This window comes from Callorhinus ursinus, unplaced genomic scaffold, assembly GCF_003265705.2.
Source record: "Callorhinus ursinus isolate GAN/ISIS: 27379988/994484 unplaced genomic scaffold, GSC_fseal_2.0 scaffold11, whole genome shotgun sequence".
Taxonomy (NCBI): Eukaryota; Metazoa; Chordata; class Mammalia; order Carnivora; family Otariidae; genus Callorhinus; species Callorhinus ursinus.
This window is the reverse complement of record NW_027397073.1, coordinates 42,791,493-42,817,166: the sequence shown is the minus strand read 5'-3', so window position 1 is coordinate 42,817,166 and position 25,674 is coordinate 42,791,493. Positions and strand designations below refer to the sequence as shown.

Sequence of the window (25,674 nt, the reverse complement as noted above, 5' to 3'; positions counted from 1 at the left end):
GACCTTAATAATGACCTAGAAAATACATTGAAATACCTCAGTTGTTCTATCGTGAATGTTAACTCCTTGGCAGTATCCCTCCTGGAAGTCACAACCCTCCAACTCCTGTCTGGACTGATTGTCCTCTAGGACAGCAGTTTTGCAACTGTTGTCTTAGGATTTGCTTTTGCCATGTTCCTGTTAGTTTCCTTTGTGTATCTCTTGTATTGGATTCTGTGCTTTCTATATCTTCCTTAGTTTAATTATTTTAACTGTCATCAATTAACTACTCTAACTGTAGTGAATTATTTTAACTGTAGTAAATCTTCCAGTTACTTTTTATTGGTAATGAATCTAAGAGAGATTATTTTGAGGTCTTTATATATTAGAAAATGTCATTATTTGTCTTATACCATTGACTAGCAGACTGGAGGGAAATTCTTTTTTTTTAATTTTTAAAATTATTTTTATTATTTTTTAACAATTTTTAAAATTTTATTTATTTATTTGAGACCGAGAGATACAGAGAAAGAGAGAGAGAGAGTATGAGCAGGGGGAGAGGCAGAGGGAGAAGGAGAAGCAGACTCCCTACTGAGCAAGGAGCCCAATGTGGGGCTCGATTCCAGGATGCTGGGATCATGACCTGAGCCGAATGCAGATGCTTAACCATCTGAGCCACCCACGTGCCCCTGTATGGAAAATTCTAATTTGAGATCATTTTACCTTACAGTTTGAAAGGCATTATGCCACTGCTATAGGTAACAGTGATTTGGACACAGAGCCTATGCGAATTCTGTATCTTGATCTTTTATTGGTTACCTGTTTCCCCTCTTCTGTTTGTTTGTTTGTTTCTTTCTTTCTTTCTTTTTGGAATACAAATTGAAGTTTATTGAACAAAATTAAGGCCTTCATATTTCATAGTTCATTAGTGCAAAACAAATTCTAGATATTGTCTTAAATCATTCACAAAAATTTAACCTTCACTCTCCCTCACCCCCAACTAGTAAAATGGCCTGACCAAATGTTACCAAAACAAACAGTGTAAATAACACCAAGTCCCATAAAGACCACTATCTCATATGCAATTTCTTGGCGTAGGTGATCTTCATGGCACGGGATGGTGTGATTTTAAATCCCTGTAAAGCATCCCAGCAACTCCAGCCTGTCCATCATTTTCAAACTCCATGAAAGCAATGTCATGCCTCCAGGTACCAAACATACTTCCTTGAAACCAGGAAACTGATTAAACAGCATGGATCACATCATCTCATTAGTCTCTTCTGGGAAACTATTAAGGAATAAAATATAGTGTGGAAGGTAATCAGAGACCTGAGGATTTGGTGTTGAATTTCCTTGGGCATTGGCTGCATTTGGTGTAACCTAACCAGGTTTTTTGTGTGAAGCTGTTGCAGAGAGTTCTACAGTTTTTGCACTTTTCTTTTTCTTCTACTGGGTCAGCAAAAGTGCCACAGACTTTAGATATTATATCAGAATCTGTTTTTGCATTCTGGACTTCCATTCATTTACCATAAAATAGAAATCCTTCTAACTGTCTGAAGGCATTTGTGGATGAGCCCAGTTCCTTAAAAATAACAAAGTCTTGCCCCCTCATCTTCATGGACTTTAACACTACAATATCTACCACGTGGCCAAATTGAAAAAACAGGGCATATAGGGAGCTCTTCAATTCTTCTTTTTTAATTTTGTCATCCATATTGTTGATATCAATTACATGATTTTGTTTGATATCCGTGTTCTGGATTAAAATCTTCAAATAGCCTGAGGCCCAGGCTGGTCCCACGAGAACCGAAATCCCCCCTTCACTTTCTTAAGGCCATTAAGATCTTTATGTGATTCCAGAGATTCTAAAACCAAGTTATACCGTCACTTAATTGTCAGTCTCTTTTCATTCATTTTGTTGCCTTCTTGGTGGAGACTTTTCATTCTGAGATTCCACATTCTTCAGCTTGGTGAGATTTCATGAATTAGTTCTGTGTCAATTTTCTCCTGTCCATTTTCTCTTTCCATAACTCATGTTTTCTGAACTTCTGAACCCCAGGCTGATCCTTATTTATTTATTTTTTTCTTAAAATTTTTTTCATCTTTTGTGTTTTTGCACTTTCTGGCAGATTTCCTCAATTTTGTCCTCTGCTCCTTAGAGTTCCAACAAACCAATCCTAATTCATGTTTTCCTTATTTCTTCCCTTGGCTCAGATCATTCCTCTTGGCTGACGTTCCACCTTCCCACCCCTCCCCTTCTCAGTTCAATCCATAGCAGTGCCATATTGATCTTTCTAAAATTTAAGTCAAGCTACGTCATTCAAAAAATGTGAAGACTTCTGGCTTTATCTCATATTAGCCTTGGGAGTATTCTTTGAGTGCAGAACAGAGGACTAGTTAATATTTTCCAAACATCCATAAGCCAAGTTCTACTTTTTCTGTTTATCTGCTTCTCTTCTACCTCAATTCTTGATCCCTTCTTTAAGACTTATCTCAAATATCATTTTGGCATGAAAAAAATATGAAATAATGATCTCTATCTCATCTGAACCTCCATATGCATTTAGTAAATGTGTACCTTGTGATACTTACCATATTCTGTCCCACAATTTAGTTATCAAAACACTTGTCTTATTCTTCTCTTTACTTTCTCAGTAACGCTAGTTCTTTGTCTTTGTTTTCTCCATAATGCCTAGTAAAATGCTCAGTGATCAACATGTATTTACTGAATAGAATTGAAACTCAACCTATAAGGGTAGTACAATAAATATCTATTTTGTTCTGAAGCATGAGAAAAAAATATGACTTCCAAATGAAGATATCTTATAGATCAACTATGCAACTCTATCATCTATAATTAAGAAATTTATGATCCAAAAAATTGACCCTCTAATTACAGGACACGTACCAACTAACAGCAGACTACAGGAACCGAAGCCTGCTTTCTCCCAGGATGATGTTCAGTCGGGTAAGTAAAACTGCTTTGACACAGCTGCAAATGCAGAAATGGGAAGTTAGCTGTGCTGTAGCATGCCCTCCCCTCCTTTTATTAATCACATATGATATAAATTGTTCTCAGTAAATCATGTTTAAAATGCTATCAGCACACTGCTTAGTAAAGGGTGGTAAAATAAAACCAAAGCACAGAATCATTTTCATCCAATTTCCTTCCAAATTAATAAAAATAGATAAGAAAGGCATTTCCAACTTAATCAAAAGAAAGAAGCACAACCTCTTGTCATAAGCTTAAAAGGTGAGGGCCACAATAAACACAAATGTTTGGTGAGGCCCCAGGGGATCGGAAATCTACTCCAGTCTCCATTAGAAATGGCAAATCTATAAAATCTAAGCAATTTTTACAATATTCCAGTATTTGAAGAACAACATATGGTATGATATTCTCTGGTATTGGATTGGTGCACAATGTATCTGCCGAGGAAGCTATGTTGTAATGAGAACAATTCAGATTATTAACACAAGATTTATATCATCTTAATTTTGTTTCATATATTTTCAAGAGTTTATTTTGTGAAACCATCCATCATCTCTTATGCATGTGAAGCTTAGTCAGGTCAAGGGAAACAAGTTTGAATTTGTTTCCATTTCACCTACACCTTACAAGTCTCTGATGGTTAGAAATACAAAGACAAATGAATCTTTTAACAAAACAAAATATGCAAATAGATTAAAATGATTAGTTTTTAATATTTATATTTTTCAAGAATATCTGCAAAGCAGTGGGGTATAATGGTTAAAAAAACAGCATTTGGAATCATATACTTGGCTTCAAATCACAGTTGGCCATTAATTATTAGCAAAGAAAGTTCAGGCCAGTTTAACAGCTTCTGTAGAATTCTGTTTCAGAAGAGCAACGGCTTTCTTATAGTAATGTAAAAATGAGGTGAGATAATGTGGCAAAGTGGTTAAAACAGAGAGTAGAATTCAGTAGGTGCTCAATAAATAATGATTGATTTTTATTTTCCCTACTTAGAATTTCATTATAGTGAATAAAGATGTATACAGAAAAAAATAACTTCTTTTTCAACAGCAGACACATAAATAAAATTGTCTTGACTAATTTGGCATTACCTTATAATGTTAATTATTACCTTATAATAAATATTACCTTATAATAAACATTACCTTATAATGTTGCAAATTTTTGTCCTATTAGTGTACTTTTTGTTGTGAGTTGTAGGGAGTTTGAGGTAGGAAATCCATTAGGAGCTGTTATTGAAGTCTTCCTGAGAGATAACGAGCTTCTCTGTTTAAGGAAGTGTATTTATGTTGTTAATTGTAAATGTTTTCAATTGGTTAATTTTAGATTTTGAAACATAATACACTTTCAGTGAGATAAACAGGAGCTGTGTTGAAGATGGATACCATTAAAAACTTCAAGAACTCCCATCTGAAATTGTTTATAAACTGTAATGTCAGCTTAACAGCAAACTGCATTTTTTAACTCGGGGATAATTTTGTATCTCAGTTATGTTTTGAACATTACATTATAATGAAGTTCTCACTGTATTACATTAAAGTCAAAGAATGGAAACTGAGAGCTTAGAAGTTTCACATTTTAAGCAGATGACAATATAGTTAATTTTAGAGGTTTATCATTTGCTAATACCACTGAGTTCAATGCAGATTTAACATCCGTTTATGTTAAGCATGTTTCTAAAGCTTCTTTTAAAATATATTTTTGTCCTTAGACATTTTCATATCTCAGATAATGAATGTTTCTAGCTCCTCTAAATTATCTTGCTACAGTATGAAAATTTCTATTCCAAATAAATTGAAATATATATGAAATAAAGGAGAGAACTGGACAGAAAACCCCAAATGACTGTGCATCAGTGTGGACTTTTTTTTAAAAATTAAGACTTTATTTATTTATTTTTTTTCAGCAAAATTGAGGAGAAGATGCAGAGGTCTCCCATATACACCCTGCCCTCACACATGCATAGCCTGTCTCATTAGAAATATCTGGCACCAGAGTGGTACCTCTGTCACCACTGCTGAACCTTCACTGACACATCATTATCACCCAAAGTCTAGAGTTTACATTATAGTTCACGCTTGCTGTTGTATATTGTATGGAGTTCGACAAATGGATGAAAACATGCATCCATTTTTATAGTATTTTTACTGCCCTAAAAATACTCTCTGCTTTCTCTACTCCTCTCCCATGTCCCTCAACCCCTGGCAGCCACTGATCTTTTTACTGTTTCCATAGTTTCGCCTTTACCAGAATGTCCTGTGTTGTGCTTATACCATATGTAGCCTTTTCAGGTTGTCTTCTTTCACTTAGTAACATGCAGTTAAGATTCTTCCATGTCTTTTCATGGTTTGATAGCGCATTTCGTTTTAGCACTGTATGGGATGGTTATTTTTCAAAGTCAGATTTACCTTGTTAGCTTGAGTGACATTAAAACTTTTTATAATTTCAGGGGCAGAGCAAGACGGCATAGGAGTAGGAGACCTCGATTTCGTCTGGTCTCAGGAATTCAGCTGGATAGGGATCAAACCATTCTGAACACCTACGAACCAACAGGAGACCGAAGAAAAGAATAGCAACAACTCTCTGAACAGAAAAGTGACCACTTTCTGGAAGGTAGGACATGCGGAGAAGTGAATCTGAGGCAATATTTGGGAGGATAGATGGCGGGGGCGGGGGCCTCTGTTGGCCGCTTCTGGCAAGTGATAGAGCAGCGGAGCACAAAATGGGAACTTTTAAGAAGTCGGCCCCACGGAGGGACGTCGCTCCAGGGGCTAAGCAGGGGGTGGAACCCTCACTGGGACAGTGTGATCTCAGGACCCTCGGGGTCACAGAAAGACCAGAGGTGCCTGAGTGCGGCAGAGCTCCCAGGTATCAGAGCAGGGAAGCCAGCTGCAGAGACGGAGCCAAGGAGCGGGCTCTCAGCTCGGGGTTGCCATAAACTGTGATCCGTGGTGCAGTCGGGTCACTGCTCCTCCAGCAGGGACCCAACAAGCGGCAGATCCGGGGAGACTCCCCTTCCTCCCCCGGGAGGAGCGGTGCGGGAGCGCACTGCAGGGATCTGCTGGGTTTGGAGACTCCACACCGAGTCGGGTGCCAGAGATAGAAACGCAGGGTCACAGGCCGGGTGAACACGGAGTGCGGCCAGAAACTGGGGAGACGGGAGTGACGGACTGATTTTCTCTGGGGGCTCACTGAGGAGTGGGGCCCCAAGTTCTCGGCAGAGATTGGGAGGCCACCATTCTCACTCTCATCTTCCAAAGCTGTTTGGAAAGCTTGCAGGGAACAAAAGCTCCCGAGAGCAAACCCAAGCAGATTACTTAGCCCAGACCGGCAAGGGTGAGGCAATTCTGCCTGTGGCAAAGACATTTGGGAACCACTGCAACAGGCCCCTCCCCCAGAAGATCAGCACGAACAGCCCGCCAAGACCAAGTCTACCGATCAATGAGAATGGCAGAACTCCAGAGTTAGGGGAATAGTGCACATAGAATCCATGGCTTTTTTACCATGATTCTTTAGCCTTTCAAAGGTAATTTTTTTAACTGTCATTTTTTTCTTTGAATTCTTCTTTTTCCCTTTTTCAACCAACATCTTATCAATCCCTTTTTAAAAAAAATTTTTATTTTTCATTTTTAGAGTCATATTCTATCCCATCATAGTAGTTACCCTTATTTTTGGCATATATGTATAAATTGTTCTCTCTTTAAAATTTTGAAATACAGTTTCTTCTAACAGATAAAAATATACCCTAAAACACTAGTTTATGGCTTTGTTCTAGTCTCTTGCCTGATCACATTCTCTCCTTTTTTTTTCTTTTTTTTTAAAATCCTCTTCTTTCTTTTTTCAAGCAACTTCTTATCTTACCAATTCCTTTCATAATTTTCTTAATAATTTTCATCTTTACAGTCATATTCCATCCCTTTGTCGTATCAACCCTTATTTTTGTACATATATAAGTTTTCTTTCTTTAAAATATTGGGAGGCACTTTCTTCTAACAGACCAAAATACACCCAAAATCTAGTGTGTGGCACTGATCTATGCAGCAGTCTGATCATATTTGATCATATTCTGTGTTTTTTTTTTGTTTTGTTCTGGTTTAGTTTGTGTTTATCTTTTTCTTTTTTTTTTCTTTCCCTTTCTTTTTGCCTGACTTCAGGTCTTTTCTGATTTGTTTAGAGTATATTTTCTGGGAATGTTGTTACCCTGTTAGCATTTTGTTCTCTCATTCATCTATTCTCCTCTGGACAAAATGACAAGATGGAAAAAATCACCTCAACAAAAAGAACAAGATGTAGTACCAACTGCCAGGGACCTACTCAATACGGACATTAGTATGATGTCGGACCTAGAGTTCAGAATCATGATTTTAAAGATACTAGCTGGGTTTGAAAAAAGCATGGAAGTTATTAGACAAACCCTTTCTGGAGAAATAAAAGAACTAAAATCTAACCAAGTCGAAATCAAAAAGGCTATTAATGAGGTGCACTAAAAAATGGGGGCACTAACTGCCAGGATAAATGAGGCAGAAGAGAGAATCAGTGATATAGAAGACCAAATGATGGCAAATAAAAAAGCTGAGAAAAAGAGAGAGAAACAACTACTGGATCACCAGGGCAGAATTCAAGATATAAGCAATACCATAAGACGAAACAACATTAGAATAATTGGGATCCCAGAAGAAGAAGAAAGAGAGAGAGGGGCAGAAGGTATATTGGAGCAAACTATAGCCGAGAACTTCCCTAAGGTGGGGAAGGAAACAGGCATCAAAATCCAGGAGGCACAGAGAACCCCTCCCAACGTCAATAAAAATAGGTCAACACCCTGACATTTAATTAAAAAACGTACAAGTCTCAGAGACAAAGAGAAAATCCTGAAAGCAGCTCGGGAGAAGAGATATGTAACCTACAATAGTAGAAACATTGGATTGGCAACAGACCTATCCACAGAGACCTGGCAGGCCAGAAAGGACTGGCATGATATCTTCAGAGCACTAAACGAGAAAAATATGCAGCCAAGAATATTATATCCAGCTAGGCTGTCATTGAAAATAGAAGGAGAGATAAAAAGCTTCCAGGATAAACAAAAACTAAAGGAATTTGCAAACACAAAACCAGCCCTCTAAGAAATATTGAAAGGGGTCAATACAATGGCATTAAATTCACATCTTTCAATACTTACCCTGAATGTAAATGGGCTAAATGCCCCAATCAAAAGACACAGGCTATCAGATTGGATTAAAAAACAAGACCCATTGATATGCTGTCCACAAGAGACTCATTTTAGACCCAAAGACACCCCCACATTGAAAGTGAGGGGGTGGAAAACCATTTACCATGCTAATGGACACCAAAAGAAAGCTGGGGTGGCAATCCTTATATCAGACAAATTAGATTTTAAACTGAAGACTGTAATAAGAGATGAGGAAGGACACTATATCCTACTTAAAGGATCTATCCAACAAGAAGATCTAACAATTGTAAATATCTATGCCCGGAACATGGGAGCAGCCAATTATATAAGGCAATTAATAACAAAAGCAAAGAAACACATCGACAACAATACAATAATACTGGGGGACTTTCACACCCCCCTCATTGAAATGGACAGATCATCTAAGCAAAAGATCAACAAGGAAATAAAGACTTTAAATGACACACTGGACCAACTGGACTTCACAGACATATTCAGAACATTACATCCCAAAGCAACAGAATACACATTCTTCTCTAGTGCCCATGGAACATTCTTCAGAATAGATCACATCCTAGGTCACAAATCAGGTCTCAACCGCTACCAAAAGATTGGGATTATTCCCTGCATATTGTCAGACCACAATGCTTTGAAACTAGAACTCAGTCACAAGAGGAAAGTCAGAAAGAACTCAAATACATGGAGGCTAAACAGCATCTTACTAAAGAATGAATGGGTCAACCAGGAAATTAAAGAAGAATTAAAAAAATTCATGGAAACCAATGAAAATGAAAACACAACGTTCAAAATCTTTGGGATGCAGCAAAGGCAGTCCTGAGAGGAAAGTATATAGCAATACAAGCCTTCCTCAAGAAATAAGAAAGGTCTCAAATACACAACCTAACCCTACACCTAAAGGAGCTAGAGAAAGAAAGCAAATAAAGCCTAAACCCAGCAGGAGAAGAGAAATAATAAAGATCAGAGTAGAAATCAATAAAATAGAAACCAAAAAACAGTAGAACAGATCAACGAAACTAGAAGTTGGTTCTTTGAAAGAATTAACAAGATTGATAAACCCCTGGCCAGACTTATCAAAAAGAAAAGGAAATGACCTAAATCAACAAAATCATGAATGAAAGAGGAGAAATCACAACCAACACCAAAGAAATACAAACAATTATAAGAACATATTATGAGCAAATATGTGCCAGCAAATTAGATAACCTGGAAGAAATGGATGCATTCCTAGAGACGTATTAGCTACCAAAACTGAACCAGGAAGAAATAGAACACCTAAACAGACCTATAACCACTAAGGAAATTGAAGTAGTCATCAAAAATCTCCCAACAAACGAAAGCCCAGGGTCAGATGGCTTCCCAGGGGAATTCTACCAAACATTTAAAGAAGTAATACCTATTTTCCTGAAACTGTTTCAAAAAATAGAAATGGAAGTAAAACTTCCAAACTCGTTTTAAAAGGCCCCCATTACCTTGATTCCCAAACCAGACAAAGACCCTATCAAAAAGGAGAATTACAGACCCTTATCCTTGATGAACATGGATGCAAAAATTCTCACCAAAATACTAGCTAAAAGGATCCAACAGTACATTTAAAGGATTATTCACCACGAGCAAGTGGGATTTATCCCTGGGCTGCAATGTTGGTTCAATACTCTCAAATCGATCAACGTGATACAATACATTAACAAAAGAAAGAACAAGAGTCATATGATCCTCTCAATAGATGCAGAAAAAGCATTTGACCAAGTACGGCATCCTTTCTTGATCAAAACTTCTCAAAGTATAGGGGTAGAGGGTACATACCTCAATATCATAAATGCCATGTATGAAAAACCTACAGCGAATATCATTCTCAATGGGGAAAAATTGAGAGCTTTCCCCCTGAGGTCAGGAACACGGCAGGGATGTCCACTATCACCACTGCTACTCTACATAGTATTAGAAGTCCTAGCCACAGCAATCAGACAACAAAAGGAAATCAAAGGCATCCAAATTGGCAAAGAAGAAGTCAAACTCTCACTGTTTGCAGATGATATGGTACTTTATGTGGAAAACCCAAAAGCCTCATACAGGAATTCAGTAAAGTGGCAGGATATAAAATCAATGCACAGAAATCAGTGGCATTCCAATACACCAACAACAAGACAGAAGAAAGAAAAATTAAGGAGTTGATCCCATTTACAATTGCACCCAAAACCATAAGATACCTAGGAATAAATCTAACCAAAGAGGCAAAGGATCTGTACTTAGAAAACTATAAAATACTCATGAAAGAAATTGAAGAAGACACAAAGAAATGGAAAAACGTTTCATGCTCATGGATTGGAAGAACAAATATTGTGAAGATGTCAAGGCTACCTAGAGCAATCTACCCATTCAGTGCAATCCCCATCAAAATACCATCCACTTTTTTCAAAGAAATGGAACAAATAACCCTAAAATTTGTATGGAACCAGAAAAGACCCCAAATACCCAGAGGAATGTTGATAAAGAAAAGCAAAGCTGGCGGCATCACATTCCAGACTTCAAGCTCTATTACAAGGCTGTCATCATCAAGACAGTATGGTACTGGCACAAAAACAGACACATAGATCAGTGGAACAGAATCGAGAGCCCAGAAATGGACCGTCAACTCTATGGTCAACTCATCTTTGACAAAGCAGGAGAGAATGTCCAATGGAAAAATGACAGTCTCTTCAACAAATGGTGTTGGGAAAACTGGACAGCCATATGCAGAAGAATGAAATTGGACCATTTCCTTACATCAGACACAAAAATAGACTCCAAATGGTTGAAAGACCTAAACGTGAGACAGGAGTCCATCAAAATCCTCAAGGAGGCAGCAACTTCTTTGACCTCAGCCACAGCAACTTCTTCCTAGAAACATCGCCAAAGGCAAGGGAAGCAAGGGCAAAAATGATCTATTGGGATTTCATCAAGATAAAAAGCTTTTGCACAGCAAAAGAAACAGTCCACAAAACCAAAAGACAACCGACAGAATGGGAGAAGACATTTGCAAGTGACATATCAGATAAAGGGCTAGTATCCAAAATCTATAAAGAACTTATCAAACTCAACACCCAAAGAACAAATAATCCAATCAAGAAATGGGCAGAAGACATGAACAGACATTTTTCCAAAGAAGACATCCAAATGGCCAACAGACACATGAAAAAGTGCTCAACATCGCTTGGCATCAGCGAAATCCAAATCAAAACCTCCATGAGATACCACCTCACACCAGTCCGAATGGCTAAAATTAACAAGTCATGAAATGATAGATGTTGGCGGGGATGCAGAGAAAGGGGAACCCTCCTACACTGTTGGTGGGAATGCAAGCTGGTGCAACCACTCTGGAAAACAGTTTGGAAGTTCCACAAAAAGTTGAAAATAGAGTTACCATACGATCCAGCAATTGCACTCCTGGGTATTTACCACAAAGATACAAATGTAAGGATCTGAAGGGGTATGTGCACCCTACCGTTTTTAGCAGCAATGTCCACAATAGCCAAACTGTGGAAAGAGCCAAGATGTCCATCGACAGATGAATTGATAAAGAAGATGGGGTATATATATATACAATGGAAATTTATGCAGCCATCAAAAGGAATGAGATTTTGCCATTTGCAAGGACGTGGATGGAACTGGAGGGTGTTTTGCTGAGCGAAATAAGCCAATCAGAGAAAGACATGTATCATATGACCTCATTGATATGAGGAATTCTTAATCTCAGGAAACAAACTGAAGGTTGCTGGAGTGGGGGGGCGGTAGGGATGGGGTGGCTGGGTGATAGACATTGGGGAGGGTATGTGCTATGGTGAATGCTGTGAATTGTGAAAGACTGTTGAATCACAGATCTGTACCTCTGAAACAAATAATGCAATATATGTTAAGAAAAAAAGAAAAAGAAGAAGATAGCAGGAGGGGAAGAATGAAGGGGGGGAAATCAGACGGGGAGATGAACCATGAGAGACGATGGACTCTGAAAAACAAACTGAGGGTTCTAGAGGGGAGGTGGGTGGGAGGATGGGTTAGCCTGGTGATGGGTATTAAAGAGGGTACATTCTCCATGGAGCCCTGGGTGTTATGCACAAACAATGAATCATTGAACACTACATCAAAAACTAATGATGTAATGTATGGTGATTAACATAATAATAAAAAAATTTAAAAATTTATAATTTTAAACAAGATATTTTTATATTTCATAAATATTTCTTAAAATGTACTAGATAGGAGAATTTATACTGTAGTATAGATTTATTTTTTAAAATAATTCGTGAAATGAATAAAACATAAAAAGATCAAGATTTAATGGCTTCTTCATTTAATCAACTTTTAGATGACTCATGTGTTCTAAATTAGTATAAATTATTAAAAAATCCCTTAACTGAAAATGTTAATTTTTAAAGATTTTATTTTTATTTTTATTTTTTTAAATTTTATTACGTTATGGTAATCACCGTACATTACACCATTAGTTTTTGATGTAGTGTTCCATGATTCATTGTTCGCCTATAACACCCAGTGCCCCATTCAGTACATGCCCTCTTTATTACCCATCACCAGGTTAACCTATCTCCCCACGCCCCTCCCCTCTAGAACCCTCAGTTTGTTTCTCAGAGTCCACAGTCTCTCATGGTTCATCTTGATAGAGAGTGTGTGATCCAGGGGAGGAGCAGAGGGAGAGGGAGAAGCAGACTACGCTCTGAGTGCAAGAGTCCAATGCAGGGCTTGATCCCATGACCCTGAGACCATGACCCCAGCTGAAATCAAGAGTCTTGACACCCAATCAACTGAGACACCCAGTCGCCCCTGAAAAATGTTAATTAAAAAAAAAAACAGGTACAGTAAAATGTTTTACTTTGCCACATAAACATTGCTTTTGGAGGAGAGAAACTAAAGTTTTGTTTTTTTCTTGATAATCATGAGTATAGGTATACTGCAATTTAGACACTAGCAGAAGAGTCAAACCAGAGAAGAAGAAATACCAACCAAATAGACAAAATGGCTCTCTTGAGCCTTTTAAAACAATTCTGTATTTTAGATAATTGTTCATGTGAATGAAGGGTGGCAGAACATGCCATCCTCAAAACATGTCTCTTTGGTATGAGGATTATTTTGAGCTGATTTTTTTGAGAAAGAATTCACAGAAGGATCTCTGAGAATAGAGTTGAAATTACTTGTAAGGGAAATTTCCATTTATAACGGAAATCCCCATTAGTAAGGATGTCTCCCTCTTTGTATCAGGCAGAAAGGGATGACTATATCACAAGAAATTCTTATCAGTGGAGAAGACACCAACTTGAAATCTGCATGATGAACTTTAGTCTTGTTTACTATATTTTTCCTGGTTACATCCCCACAACAGGTCTCCCCCCCACTCTTCTCTCTTTTGCTGAAGACAATATTTAAGGCTGAATTCTAAGACACCTCTGACCATTTTCATTTTCCCCTGAGTATTTCCCATGAATACATGAAATATACATGTTAAAAATTAAATATCTCCTGTAAACCAATGACATGGTTCTGTAAAAAAAAAAATAATGGACTAGATATAAATATTTGGTTTTATTTATTAAATATTGCTAGGGAAAAATATCTTACTATTTTAAAACTAACAATTATCATTAACGGATGGTTTTCAAAACTCAAAATACTTTATGTCTAATCACTTTATGTGACAAGTCAATTAATTTGGTTTTCTAGGTGAGAGTATGATATCTGAAGCTAGTTCATCTTGGTGGGTATGGTGGAAATCATATTTCTGAGCATCAGATAAACTGAGAGTCTTTTGACATTTTTGAGTGTCTCTTTGGATTACTGATCACTCATGTTTGGAAAGCTTCACAGGGAAAAATAATCTTGGCCATACTTTATGATATAAAATGCTGGGAATTTAGGACTATATATATTCAGTTGTTGAAACAAGTCCGAAGTTACTTCCTAAAGAAAAGTCTATATTTGAGTGTAGTCACCTGTGGCAGAAGTGCTAATCCAATATTCTTTGGCCCCTTCATTCCAATAAGAACCTCAATTTCTAAGTGGGCATTTTGCCCACCAGCTGAAATATTTTATTTCTCAGGATCTCTTGAGGATAAATACAGCCAATGACCAAGTTTTGGCCAATGAGATGTAATTGGAAGCATTGTGTGTAACTTCTAAAATATCTAATTCTTAGATCCCTTTATTTTTCCTTCTTACTGACTAAAATGCAACATTTATACCTGAAAAATGAGCACTAATCTTGAACCATGAGACAGTACACTAAAGGTGTTTAGAACAGCAGAAGGAGCCCGGGACCCTGATGAACACCACAACTGGACTGTCTACTAGGAATTTCTTTTATCTAAGAGAGAAATAAACTATACCTTATTTTATTAACTGTTAGTTGTTGTCTTTGCATGCAGGTGAACTTAACACTTACTGAGACTATACTATTTCTGGTCTAGATTTCTACTGAGGCTAGGGGGAAAAAGTCTCTGCTAGTGTAAGTATGTATATGAAAACTATAAATCCTAATGAAATATAAAAAAGACTTACATTAAAAAGGCCTATACAGACTTCTCTATCTGCAAATGTTTTAATAGATATTTTTAAACCTGACGGCTTCATTCCTCAAGCTATCTTCTAACTGATGCCTGACATAAACCCAGCTGAATCTTTCAGATTCATATTCCACGAACATTTGTCAAGTGTCCGGTATGCATTAGGCACATTCTGATTCTTTAATCATATGTATTCCTCACCATGACCCTGCAGGATATGTGGTATTTTTACAATTTTACCATGAATAAGAAACTCAAAAGGAATATAATGCATCTTCAATGTTCCTGTTGGTGAGCGGTGGGGCTCCCTGGATCAGGTTAGAATGCATTTCCTCGACAACACTCAAAGAAGCAGTCATTCAGCTTTCCCTGAGCTTTCAGAAATGTGGACATGAATATCACATGAGGCAAATCATTTCATTCATAGAGATCGTTTTCTTAAAAAAAATCTACATATTTTATTGTAGCAAACCAATCTATAACTTCCAACCACAAACTTATTTTACTCTTTGGGGTCATATAAAGCACATAATCCCAGCTTCTGACTAAATCGTTTCAAATATGTGAGGTCAACTCCCATGTCCCCTTGTAAACTTTTCTGCCTGAGTGTAATATCTTTAGTGTTTCACCATTCAACATGTCACATGGCTTGAGTTGCTCACACTTCTAGTTTTGGTGATATAGACTAAAAGCATATTAGTTTCATTGTTGTTGGCTAGATTGTTTATTGGATCAGTTAACATTTAACGTCTTATAAGTATATTTCCCTATAGTTTCCATTAATTAAAATGTAATTAGATTTACCCCAAAAGAACAGCAAAGACAATAAATACTACTCTTTGTAAAAAGTGGTTTAATGAACCCTGTCATGTCAAATATAACACTTGGGAAAATAATGTGTCTGTAGGTAATTTTGTTTCAAAGACTAGATCTACAATTATAATTTGAGTATGATAGAACTCACTGACTAAGTGAATCTGTTTTTCCCGCTTGAAGCTCTGCTTGGTTACCTTTCACTTGCCAAGTATCTTTGCTCAGAATAACCAGTGCAAAATAACTGGCTTCCCCACTGTTGACCAACTCTGTGCTGTTGTGTTATATTATGTGAACCTCTGTTTCAGTGCATCCTTCCCTCACAGTACTTTAGGTTACCCTCAACTCTTTCTAAACTGTGGTTTGGTATATAGGTCTCCCATCCAAGTACTAACCAGGCCCAATCCTGCTTAGCTTCTGAGATCAGATGAGATTGGGCGCATTCAGTGTGGTATGGTCATAGACTGGTTTGGCGTATGGGAACCACTAGCTATCTCCAGTCCTCTATGGAATCAAGTGCAACATAAGTAAATACATAAATAAATACATAAAGGACTATCTGATGACACTCTACTGCGCAGCTGTGTCAATCCAGCCTTGCACATTTATGCTGGAATCCATCTGATGACTTCATTTCCCTGATCACCAACGTACATCTTATTCATGTATCAAACACAGCTCAGGATCAGCTTCTTCTAAAAGGCTATCCCTCTTCTTGCTCTGGCTTCCAATAACAACTTCCAGCTCTGGATTCTATAGCCCTGGTGTTTAGAACCATGTAACACTTTGTAGTTTATGATACTCTATCTTGTATGATTACCTGTTTCTTATTTTATTGAGTTGCTGGATCCAGACATTTGGGAATGTTTCTGGACTCACCACGCTCGCTGTCATTCCCACCCTCTTCTTTTCTCTCCTCAGGCAGTCATTCACTAAGTCCTGTGAAGATTCTACCTCAATCTACTCTGATGTGCTTGTCCTTTGTTTGTGTCTCATTATTTCAATGGTGTCCTTGCTTTCACTCCCCCTCTTATGGGTTTACTTTGCAAACTGCCAGCAAAGTTAAATTTCTAGAACACAAATCTGATCACATCCCTTCTCTGCTTGAAGTCTTGCATAGACGCTCCTATCTGTTACCACAAACATCCAAATACCTGTTATTCCGATACTCATTTCTCACAGTACCTAGGTACACTGACCTCTCCTGTAGCTTTCTACTTACATTCCTTGCTCCGGTACCTCCACGGGGACTGGAAGAAGCATTTGGAAGGCAGAATCATTACAGGGGATGTATAAAATATATTACATTCTTATCTCATTTAATCTTTGTTCAACTTTAAAAGGGAAATATAATCATTATCCTCATTTTAAAAGGAAAAAAATACAGAGGCTTTGAGAAACTACATAGCTGTCCAAGGTGGCAGAAAAAATAAGTGGATGAGGCTGTAATGAAAGTCAAATCTTTTTTCTCTTAAGCTTACACTTTTATCCCCTCGGCCTTTGTGTTTTCCATGGACTGCTTTCTTTGCTCAGAATTTTTTCTTTTCTTCATCTTATCCGTCTAATCAACTATAGTTATTCTTCCCAGCTCAGCTAAAATATCATCTTTTCGTAAAGCTTTCCCAAGAAGCTCCCCTTCCTACCTTAGCAGAGTTAGGGGCGCCCAACTTTGGGCTCTAAAATACCTTACACCTACCTTCTGTAAACTGTATTATATTGTATCATAATGATTTACCCAGCCCTCTGGTCTTCCCCACCAGATTTAATGGATGTTGCAGCTCCCTGTATTGTTTTGTTTTCTTCATAAAACTTGCCAATATCTGCACCCAGAAACAATCTGTGGTTAGTTTATTCACTAACACTACATAATTTGACTTAGAAGTAGTCCAAGAATCTAGAAGTGGTATGCATAGGTGTTACTCAGTCAGAATGACCTTTAACATTAAACATCGCTCCAAGCAGTGATTTTCATCTGTGAAGTTAGACTCTCTCTTTGGAGGAAATAGAAGAGTATCAGAATATTAGCAATATGTGCAGTTTCGACAATTTATTAGTATGATAGGTATTTGGGAAAAGTACTATTTTCTGGATACTAGTTAGAGAATATAAATGGTAAACATGTAGTTTTAAGCTGGGGAACATCTGATATGTTGATGATCAACCTATGCGTATTATAATGGAACTAATGGAACTAAACATATTGAAAGGGCTGTGGCTGTAGAAAAGTAAGAAAGAACACCATAAAGCTCAGGTCTTTTTGGCCGTATATTAAGGTCCCATTAAACAGGACTGATTAACAAAATTACCAACTATTCCTATGAAAAAGGCCACCAAGAATATCAAGAATCTGGTCCTGAAGAATAAAATTAATTTGATAACATAATATTTTGATTGAATTAAATAATTCCCACTTGCCCTGACCTATATACTGACATGAATGTCATGAATTTGGAGTTTATTATTCAGGAAACATCCATAGAAACAAATCTTAACCTAGCACTTTAAAAAAATGATTACCAGCAATCTGGGGGAAATATGTCATCTTTCACCCTCTTAAATGGAAACTGGTATATGTAAATGAATAAGAAAGATCCTTTGTTAGCTCACCAATCACACTTTCTCACGTGGTCTTTAAAATACTTTCAAACATCTTTCGTATTGTTTTACGGTTTGATCAAGAAAGCCAACATCTGTACTAGTATAATCATTTCTTCCCATTTGACCAGTGGATAAGCTCAACGTTCTTTGGGGTTGGCATCTTTTGATTTTATTCTTTCTGAAAACCAGTATGTAAAAACAAACAAACAGAAAACTTTCTAAAACTCAGAACTTTCAGACCATACAAAAGCCACCCTGAGTCTGGGTTGAGATTTACTTTTAGAACACTGGTTATTAGATTTCTTAGCATACTGAATTTTCCTTCTGGTTTTAAAGGCGTACTGTGAATATGATGAACCATGGGCTATGGACATATTAAAGCTCTTTTAGATAAAATACCACTCCAATTCCTTTTCTGAACTGGCTTTTCACAGCATTCTTTGTTTGATTATTTTTGTTCTTATAGATCTTCCCTTCCTAGAGCATATTTCACAAAGTTTATGCAGTCTCTCCTAATACCTATAAGGGTCACATTTATATTTTCCTTAGTATTCCCCACAGCCTCATATTTATAGAGAAGTGCTTCATAATGCAGTTTATGTGATGATGGGGAGGATAGATGTGACCCCGGATTTTGTTTTTGTCCAGGCTCTAAACTCTAGGATGCACTGTCTACAGAAATATTCATTTCCCCTCCAACTACTCAAACCAAGGATAATGATTAGCTGAAAAGGAATTTCCACCCTTGTAAATTATAGTTTTACATAATTAGTGACATCACATAACAAGATAAATTTAAATTTAGAAAATCATTATTCGGCAAATGAATGCTTGTCAGTTGCTCTGATGGGAAATTAATCTTCAAGCATCTGAGGAAAGCTTAAAGGAACAGAGAGTAGAACCATTGACCCCGTTGTTGTACAGAGTCTCTTCCCTCTCGAACGGGTGATCCTGCCCATCAAACTGTTTTGTTTGGCATAGGTTTGAAAATATCCTGATTCTGGGGAAAACATGCACATTTTGGAAGCTGCTGAAAATCAGAAGTGAGCAGCAATTATTTTGTTTAGGAATTCCAACTATATTTTACTTTATTATTTTTAAGATTTTATTTATTTGAGAGGCAGAAACAGAGAAAGAGAGCATGAGCTGGGCGTGGGTGGGCAGAGAAACAAGCAGACTCCTCTCAGAGCGGGGAGCCCAATGTGGGGTTCAATCACAGGGCCCTGAGATCATGACCTAAAGCAAAGGTAGACACTCAACTGACTGAGCCACCCAGGCACCCCTAGAAATTCCAATTTTAATAGGAGTAAGATTTACATATGGCATGAGCTTTTTATAATTAACTGGAGTAAAACATCCAGGTTTCTGATTTAACTAGCTATTCAGTACGTAGAAATAGAATGTACAAAAGTCTACAAGAGACTGCTTAGACCAGAACCCACTTAGGTGCAAGAGAATAAATGTCAGTTACTTTTTGTCAGTATCATGTAATTGCCTGTACTAGGTGTGGTAGTCAGTATCTGAGGTGTCCAGTAGGCCCCCCGGCTGCCTTGCCACAATGCCCCATTCAGAAAGACTGCCTAGGTTATTCTTCGATCAAGGATCACTATTAATTAACTTGATTTGACCCCTTAGGATCCCACGTGTGAAATAGCTTAGTATAATAATTCTGTACTCAGAAGTTCTGATCTCTGAAATAATAATAAATAATTCTGATCTCTAAAACTATAGTAATTCACTAAGCAAACAGAATGCATTCTTCCATAATTCTGACTAGGTAATTCAAGATGGATTGGCCTGTTTGGGAACAAGGACTAAAATTTCAGATGGAAGATAGATGCACAATTAGAGAGAACAAGACAGTGAGAATGGGGGATTCTAGAACTACCTATGTGTTCACGGCTCTCTGCACCTTATGTATCTTTGCAATAATATAATTTTTCTCATTGTACATGGCATGACTCTCATTTCCATGAAACCAACATATCATATGGAGAATATCATGAGCGATGATGGCGTGATGAACACTAAAGTGATTTGAACAAATATTCTCATTTGTCACCTTAGACTGAAAGATAAGTACCAGATTACAAATGCTTGTCTGGTCTGCACCGTTTTACAGTTATTATCTGGAAGTGTTCTTCTCTCCTTATTGTCATAAATTACTTAGCTCTCTCCTTTTCACTTCTTGACATGCATTTCCCCTGAGTTCTGATCACTCGGGGCTGTTGTTCTGTGTCGTGTCATCTGTGTGGACAAGGGCAATTCCTTTAATGTTTCTGAGCCTCTACAGAATGGAAGCCATGCTGTCTCCTATGAAGCATTTTTCTGAGGATTAGAGATAGCAAATCTAACAACATTACTCTCCTTCATAGAGGCAGGGACACATATGAGAAACAGAAACATTCATAATGGGTAACTTGAAAGAAAATTTCTGATACTAGAAGATTGGTAGTAATAATTTTTGCCTATATTCTTCTTCTTTGAAATTTATGTCTCAGTCACCTTTTCCCAAATGTTCTTATATTAAATTGCTATTGCTGCATAATAAACAACTGTAAAAGTCTCAGTGGTATACAGAACAAAATATTTATTTCTCACTCACAGGTCTGCAGGTTCGCTGTGGTTCAGCAGATCTGGTTGGGGCTTGACTGCTTGGTATTTGGGCTATGCGATGGATTTAGGTCTGCTCCAAATGTCTCTCAAAATTCTGGGACCAGCAAGCATCTGGGGCATATTCTTTTTTACAGGAATGGCAAAAATGCAAGGATACAGGCTCAAACATGCAAAGTCATTTCAATCTTGCTAATATTTTATTGGCTAAAACAAGTCTCATGGCCCAACCTTAAGGCAAGAAGCAGGGGAGTATGGAGGTAGGGTGGGAGGGTGAAATAAGTATTTTCTTTTTTTAAAAGCTTTTTTTTTAATTTTTTAAAGATTTTTATTTATTTATTTGAGAGAAAGAGAATGAGAGAGAGAGAGCACATGAGATGGGGGGAGGGTCAGAGGGAGAAGCAGACTCCCTGCCGAGCAGGGAGCCTGATGTGGGACTCGATCCTGGGACTCCAGGATCATGACCTGAGCCGAAGGCAGTCGCTTAACCAACTGAGCCACCCAGGCGCCCTGAAATAAGTATTTTCTTGATAGTGATCTAGTTTACTACAGTTGTCATCGATCTAGGGATGAATTTAAAAGCTTTCAAATATTTTATTTTTAAATATGCATTATATATACATATATACATATATATACATATGCACTGAGAAGTTAATGAACTCCAACTTATCAACATCCCTGAGGATAGGTCATTGGATGGGGAAAACTTGAGGAAAAGAAATTTCAACATGTATGATAACCCCCACTTCAAATTCTGTCTTGGTCCTGAAATTATAGAAGCTGCAATAAGATAGTTCTGCATCTGTTTTTAGAGCTCTGCGTGTAATGGCTCCTAGTTTTGCCTAGAGAAAGCTTACAGGAGTTTTATCTGATGGAGGGATTTTAAATTATGTTCATAACTTACTTAGTTTTGCTGATGTTTCTGCTATTAGTATCATATGTATGTTTTATATATTGTGTGTATTATACATACATGTTATATATATTCAGTCTGAGTAATAAGAATTGGCACAAAATAATTTAAGGTATTGCTAGTAAAAACATAACATGTAATATTAACATAATATTTCATTCAAATTTATGACTCTTTTCCATCTTCCATCATTAATCATTTTTTTTTGTCATCCCAGTTAAATAACATTTTTAAAAGAATAATATGTCAGGGTAGAAAAGGCAAAATATATTGAGAATTAAAACCATTTTTTGACGTAAGATTTCATGAAAATCATCATGCAAGTCTATTTTTTCTTATAGCTGTCATTTTGTGAAATATACAATTAGTACTGAAGGAGGTGGAAATTATAGCAAACAAAATAGCAAAGTGAAATGACATTATTTTAGGAACTCGTATTTCAATGAAAATAGTAAATATAGTAAAAGAAAATAAATCTGGCATGATTTATTTTCTTCAAATACAGTTTTTCAAAACCAGCAAGAAGATTCTTATAGGAAAAAGAAAAGAGCAGATGAAGTTGTTCACATATTCACTTCTTTATGTATTATTTTGAAAGACTTGGTAAGGAAGTAAAGTTTATGATATTAAAAACTGGGGATAATCTGAAAATAACTCATTATTTTATTCCATTGAAAATCAGAGTGCTACTTTGAAATGTACTCTATTCTTTTATGGAAATGAATACAATCTGTGAAATCATAGCTATGTTTGGAAGTGAAATGCTTTTTCAAACTCTCTGAGGTTTCACTGTAAAAGAGAAATTAGAATCTAAGCATCTTCAGAAGTTTTTTCTATTCATTAAAATGAAAAACTGTGACAAGGATCTAGCCTGAATCAGATAGGTCAAGAAACGATAATTCTAATCCAGAAAACCATAAACATTTTATATTACTGGCCATTTGACTAAAGCTTCATAGCAGATAAAGGAAAAATAGTGCTTCTAGAGACAAAAAGTAAATCAATCACACATGGAATATTATCTATTTCTTATTTTGTCTTTGTTGTGATTTATCTCTTATAATTTCAACAAATGAAGTAAAAAATACATTGTAAAACTGGCTTTCTAAAGAATTTTCTCAGAAACTTGTATGTTGAGAGCAATGTATGAGTTATTGTTATGACATATTTTAAGTTTTCACTAAGATAAAAAAAGGATGCCAAAAAAGCAGTCCAAGCAATGTTGTTACATGCTGCTATAAATATTCACTATTAAATATGAATATATATTCATGTTTACCTTATATATGTGCGTGTGCATACATATACTTTTAACATATGCTATCAAAACAGAATTCTTAAAGCTATCAGCTTGTTTGAATGGAATACTACCTCATAAGGTATTTTCAAGATACCCTATTAAGATACACACTGTAAAACCAATTTTTAAGCATTTTGTATTGCCTGATACTCTAGAGATCCAAATATGGTCTAATTGAAATTTGCTACAATGATAATGCCAGCAATTAAGGTGCGTGGCCAAAATGTTATAACTTTGGACAAATCATTGAAATGATTACAGCTTTACTTATCCCGCTTCATAACTGATCCATTTACAGGTAAAAGCAGTTTTGATATGGGATTGGTGGGTAAACTGAAAGATCATTTTTCCCCATACAGTTCTTCTTCGTCTCTCTTTAAGCTAGCAGATCATTTCATTCATAGCACTCACAATCTATAATGATTTGTGTGTTTACTTACTGTTGTTTCTCTTTTCCAACTATATCTGCACTGCTAACAGCAGACAGTCAAGAAATATTTGTGGGATGACTAGGGATTCCCAAAGTGAAGTTGTCATATTGTCAAAGCCTTTCTCACCCTGTGTTCTGCTCAAGGTATTATACCATCTCTTACTTTCTATTTAGCAAGAAATCTTTCCCCCTTCTAAAAATTACATTGCTTGCTTCCATTTCTACATTTCCTAACCACTCTCGAACGTGCAAAACCAGAGGTTTCTTCTCTTCGCTCCCCTGGAACTGCTCCCTGAAGAACCTTACATCGCCAGGCCTCTCAGCACCTCCTCTCTTTCCATTAGGACTTGCACATGGCCTTTCCATATTAGTTAAGGAAGTCTCACTGCTGTGACAAAGAAACCCTACAATTACAGTGGCAGTGAAGCATTGTAGAAGTTTAATGCTCACTCCTGTCGTGGACCCAAGGGGACCCAGTGGGGGTTTGGGACTGGTGGGGTCAGCTCCACACTCTAGTGCTGGGGCCCAGTGTGAGAACAGCTCTGCGGTCTTCAATATTTACCATCTTCAACAAGTTGCCTCGATTGCTCTAAGACTTGTCATTCATTTGGGCAAACATAGAGAAACACAGGTGGCAGGTTTTATGACCCGGGTGTGGAAGTCATGTATACCAATTTGCTCAAATTCCATTATCTAGAATTCAGTTTTATGGTTACATTTAACTGTGAGGCAGGGAGAGGAAATGTGGGCCCATGAAGAAGAAACATAGGTTTAGAGATGTAGCTCCAAGTTTCTGCCATGCCTTGAAAAATCTCTTTTCACTTACCTTCCATACCACTTGGCTCTTCTGCTTAGTTTTACCATCTCCCAGTAATACACAGGATGCCTTGGATTACATCAACAGAATGCTATGTTTTCTCAATTACTTCATTCAGTTCTATGGCTTTGAACAATATGTACATATCACATTTTGTTTCTTGAACTGATTGATTTCTTAGGATCTAGAATCCTGTTTCTATTGCTGGCTGCACATCCCCATCATTGCTAGTCTGAGGCTCCTGACGTCTAGTGCAATGAAGTACACACCCATCACCTTCTCCTCCAATATTTTGTTTTTACTCAAGCTTGGAACATAGGAATTATATTATTCTTTCTACCTCACTTCTATATTTTATCTATCTCCCTGATATCTTCTGTCACCGCCAACAAACAGACATGAATTACCTTTGATTGCAATTTTCTAATGACCTCCTAACTGGTGTACCTTCATCCAACCTCTTTTTGTTCTGATATGCCTTATTTACTGCTGTAAGTATTGTCTTTAAAGATTACAGATTTGTCGGGGTGCCTGGGTGGCTCAGTCATTAAAGCGTCTGCCTTCGGCTCAGGGCATGATCCCAGGGTCCTGGGATCGAGCCCCGCATCGGGCTCCCTGCTCAGGGGGAAGCCTGCTTCTCCCTCTCCCACTCCCTCTGCTTGTGTTCCCTCTCTCGCTGTGTCTCTCTCTGTCAAATAAATACATAAAATCTTTAACAAAAAGAAAAGGAGTACAGATTTGTTGATGTCCCCCTTTTACCAGAAAACTCAATTACTCACAATACAATTAAAAATTTAAACTCTTCAATCTGACAACCAGGCTTCTTTATCTACCTCTTGGGATTCAGGTGAACCTATCGTTTTAAGATGAGGAAGAGTAAGTTAACTGTGGTGAGTGAGGAAGATTTGGGGGCAGCTTCAAAATAAATAATTATAATAATAATAACAACATTACTAATGGTTGACGTCAGTAGAAAACTTACTATGTGCCAGGCACCATACTAAGAGCTTTGCATGGAATAGCTCATTTATCTTCCCTACAATCTTATAGTCAAAGTTACTCTTTCAAATGCATAGATACAGAGGTTACCACTTGTCCAAATTTATTCTTTTAAGAAGTGCTAAAGTCATTTTGTAATTTTGTCTCCAGGAGGAAAGGATAATCAGGTAGAACCACTATGTGAGCATAAGTGTGTCTAACACTAACGGGAGAACCATGTTAGTAATTACTTTTCTGTACTGTCTTTCCATTCAACTTTATTCAGCTGGAGCTGGAGAGTGCATCCTAGAATGGGGGAAGGGGAGAAAAAGGAAATGGATGAATCATTTAAATGCTCTTTTTTATAAAGATTTATTTATTTATTTGAGAGAGAGAGTGATTGGGGGAAGGAGCAGAGGGAGAGGGACAAGCAGACTTCCCAATGAGTGGGGAACCCACAACTCTGAGATCATGT

The 25,674-nt window shown here is 37.2% G+C and overlaps 1 pseudogene; it reads right to left on the bottom strand.

Moving 5' to 3' along the window:
• Positions 1-1,049: 1,049 nt before the first annotated feature.
• Positions 1,050-24,237, bottom strand: LOC112835012 (U2 small nuclear ribonucleoprotein B'' pseudogene; annotated as a pseudogene).
• Between the last annotated feature and the right edge of the window lie 1,437 nt (positions 24,238-25,674).